We start from the raw sequence: 4,009 nt of genomic DNA on the forward strand, positions 1-4,009 counted from the left end.
AGCGGGGAAAATAGTATTTTAAAAGCAGAAAGATTATGCTTCTACTCTTGCAAGAACGGACTAACAGGGTTAGCTACCTAGCCAACCTTCATAATTAAATGCCGTCACTGTATGGATGGATCTCATTGTGAAAAGACCTATATACTGGATAATTTTATGGGTAGAGCCAAAGAGTGTGAACTGTACAAGTTACTAATAACATTGATTAAATGGGGGAAGGAGCTCCGGTGTATAGAGAGGACCTCACCGTTTAAGAAGTAATCATAGAAACGATGGAAGCCACTATTTATTTATTTCTCCATTTTTCTCTATTTATTACTACCTATTTACTAGATATTTTATATCTAATATCGGTACAATTTCTTATTCCGAGGTGAAATGCCTGGAAGAAATCAAAAATCGTGGTTGGGAAGGTCATAGTAGCAAAAGCCATTGGAATTTTTATTTTATACATCGGAAGAATCCGTTTTGTTACTAATAAACTAGGGGAGGGGAAAAGAATGACTGAAAGAAAAGAAATCAATTAGTTATTCATCAAGGTTTCATTTGATTCAATGACCAGAGTTAGGCGGGGATATATAGCTCGGAGACGTCGAACAAAAATTCGTTTATTTGCATCAACCTTTCGAGGGGCTCATTCAAGACTTACTCGAACTACTACTCAACAGAAAATGAGAGCTTTGGTTTCCAGTCATCGGGATAGATGCAGGCAAAAGAGAGATTTTCGTCGTTTGTGGATCACTCGGATAAATGCAGTAACTCGTGAAAATGGGGTATCCTATAGTTATAGTCGATTAATGCACGATCTGTACAAGAGGCAGTTGCTTCTTAATCGTAAAATACTTGCACAAATAGCTATATCAAATAGGAATTGCATTTACATGATTTCAAATGAGATTATCAAATAAGGCGACTGGAACGAATTCACCGAAATGATTTAAACGGAGTTCCCCGGAGAATGAACTCCGGGAAGGTAGAGTAGAAATGAATATGATAAATATTAGAAATGAACGAACACTTTTCAATAAAAAAAAATATTTTTTCTTCCCCATTCATTCTTTTTTTTTTTTTCTTACGACGCGACAATCAAGTATCTCGGCTTTTTCGAACAAAACCTCAATCTGAGTTTGAATTCCAATTAGAGTTTTGATTCAATTGAGAAGTAGGCCTATTTATTTCTGGTTTTAGGACCAGCAGTTCTAGGGGTCGACTCGGTTCTTTCAAATTGTTTCTCATTATTAAGAAAAGGTAACGAAGATAAAATACGAGCTTGTTTTATAGCAATAGTAATTAATCGTTGTTGTTTCAAGGTCAATCTATTCACTCGTCTAGATAATATTTTTCCTTGTTCACTAATAAATCGACTAATTAAACTCATATTTCTATAATCAATTCGATCCCCCGATCCAATTGGGGGCAAACGCCTACGAAAAGATCGCTTGGATTTACGAAAGGGTCGCTTGGATTTATCCATGATTTATTCCTTATCTCTAAAATCTTATTTCTTCATTCATTTCGGTTTCGGATCCGACCGAAATAGTAATAGTACTTGATTTGTTTATATTTTATATATCTATCTATATGTAATTTTGTCCTGTTCCTTGGAAGGGTGGAACAGACATTCTATTCTGTTCGATCTATTTCTTTATCTCCCCATGAATCGTATGCTTGTAACAATAAGGACAGAATTTTCTCAAGTCCAATCGACTAGGCGTATTGTGTCGATTCTTTTGAGTAATATATCTGGAAATGCCCCGCGATTCCTTATTTAAATCATTTCGGACACAACTGGTACATTCCAAAATAACTCTTATTCTGACATCTTTACCCTTGGCCATGAACCTCCTTTGGATTTTGGATTCCCTCCACTCTTCTATTTTCGATCTGAATCGAAGAATACGAAAAGAAGGAAAAATAAATAGAAGTTGCTAACTGATAACTCGAAATCCAATTATGAAAGATTTCGCTGCAATCAATAGAGTAATAATAAGTAATACAATTATTTCTAACTATCCATTATTTCTAATCCCAGTCAGTATTTCATTTACTATCTTGTATGCTCTTGAACAGCCTGTCCTAGACCCACATTTCTATTTCTGTTCTCCCTCTATTAATTCTATGCTGAGCCCGAGTTTCGCTGAGGTTTAATCCACTTTTCTTTCTCTTTCCTTCCTAAACAACTTAAAAAAAAAATTCAAAAGGGTGGATTAGTCACAGAGAATTTGTTGTATCTCTAATCTTCTTCACCCCTTCCCATGTCAATAACTAGAATGAAAAAAAGGGGAATGTCAACGCATCTGGGAATAAACGATTGATCTCTATCAATAGACCTGCTAAAGACCCGAACCATAGCGTAGTTAGCACAGGTGCCACGGAGAGATATGTTTTTATATCTCGCATTGAAAATCCTCCTTCTTTATTGGAATACATATATGATCAGATGTATCTGTAGCTAAAGATCACTTGTATTTGTACACGAAATCCCTAATCCCGAACTAAAATGAAAATGAATATGTACAATAATCCGGTGGATTAGATCTACTTGTCCCTAAAACAGAAAAAGATGACCCTTTCTTACTGAGCATTACCGATAAATATTCATTTTTTTATACGTTAGGTTTCATATGTATATAATTCTTTGATTATATGAAATCAAAAAGAAGAAATGGCAAGAGAAATTGTCTCTAGATATTAGGAAATAACGATGTGGAAAACAAGACAAGGATTCCCTACAATGAAACTGTACAACAATTGAAAGGGATGTAGCGCAGCTTGGTAGCGCGTTTGTTTTGGGTACAAAATGTCACGGGTTCAAATCCTGTCATCCCTACCTATTACTTCTCCTATGGGCAGTAACGAGGGATCAGTTGAGATCGATTCAAATTGGACTGGACTGGACATAATTTTGCATTTTATGATACTACATGCATGCAAGGTGTATTGGGGGTACAAAAAGAATCCCTTTCTTTACAGTTGTATCTCCTGTCATAAGAAAGCGCTCTTAGTTCAGTTCGGTAGAACGTGGGTCTCCAAAACCCGATGTCGTAGGTTCAAATCCTACAGAGCGTGATTCTGTTTTTGTAATGTTGAATCACAATAAAATAACTTTACTAACTTGAACTGCAACCTGAATTTGACCTCCTGCAGCTTAAGAAGGAGGTCAATCAAAAAAGAGATGTTACTCAATCAAAGGTCCAACTGATCTCCGCGTCTGTATTGTAAATATGCAGTTACGAATAATCCGGCCAAAGTAATAGGAATTAGACCTAAGACGATTCCAAATAGAAAAACTTCAATCATTTCAATTTGTTGGAAAGGGTAAAAATAGAGGTAATATCTATCCCTAAATATTACTCCGAATCACCCATGAATCTCAATGATCAAGAATTGGTAATTAACGCGGGAAGGAACTATCGAATACCTGAAATCTCACAGAACTATTTATTTTGATGAATTATTCATTCAATTAATTTCAAATAAGTCGTATCTTGCTCAGACCAATCAATAGAGCTGGGGTTATAGTTGAAGCAGCTAGTAGAAAACCGAAATAACTAGTTATAGTGGGCATGAAGGAGCTAAATGAGATACGTTCTTTTTTTTTTACATATGTTTATAAAGCACTTACCTAAGTTTCAATTTTTGCGAGATGTGATGATCAGAAAAAATACCAATTGACAGAATCAGTTCCAATTGAAAGTTCTTGATTCATCAGTCATTATAGACGGCACTGACAAAGATAGAGTAGCAGAGGTAGAAAAAAAAAAAAAGATTGATTTATCATCTGTGACATCTACCAATGTCGGGATTTCAAATCAACAGATTCATTGAGCAACTCGTGAGTAAAGTAATAGTCAGAAGAACTGTGTCGTGTAACTTCATTCAAAAATGAAATTATCTTTGAATAACTATAGAATAAAAGAATTGGATTTCAAAAGAATTTCCATTTTGACCATTTATTTCTTTTCTTTTTCAATTTATCAATTCCTATTATCCTTTTAGGTTCCACAGT

At 35.0% G+C, this 4,009-nt stretch overlaps 2 non-coding genes across 2 annotated transcripts; both read left to right on the top strand.

The window, feature by feature from the left end:
• The first annotated feature begins 2,756 nt into the window (after positions 1-2,756).
• On the top strand, positions 2,757-2,830 carry TRNAP-UGG (transfer RNA proline (anticodon UGG)). Its single transcript has one exon. It is a non-coding gene; the product is annotated as a tRNA-Pro (tRNA).
• A 165-nt stretch (positions 2,831-2,995) lies between these two features.
• Positions 2,996-3,069, top strand: TRNAW-CCA (transfer RNA tryptophan (anticodon CCA)). Its single transcript has one exon. It is a non-coding gene; the product is annotated as a tRNA-Trp (tRNA).
• Positions 3,070-4,009: the final 940 nt, after the last annotated feature.

This window comes from Tasmannia lanceolata, unplaced genomic scaffold, assembly GCF_043159265.1.
Source record: "Tasmannia lanceolata isolate RefF3 unplaced genomic scaffold, GAP_Taslan_0.1 ptg000195l, whole genome shotgun sequence".
NCBI lineage: Eukaryota > Viridiplantae > Streptophyta > Magnoliopsida > Canellales > Winteraceae > Tasmannia > Tasmannia lanceolata.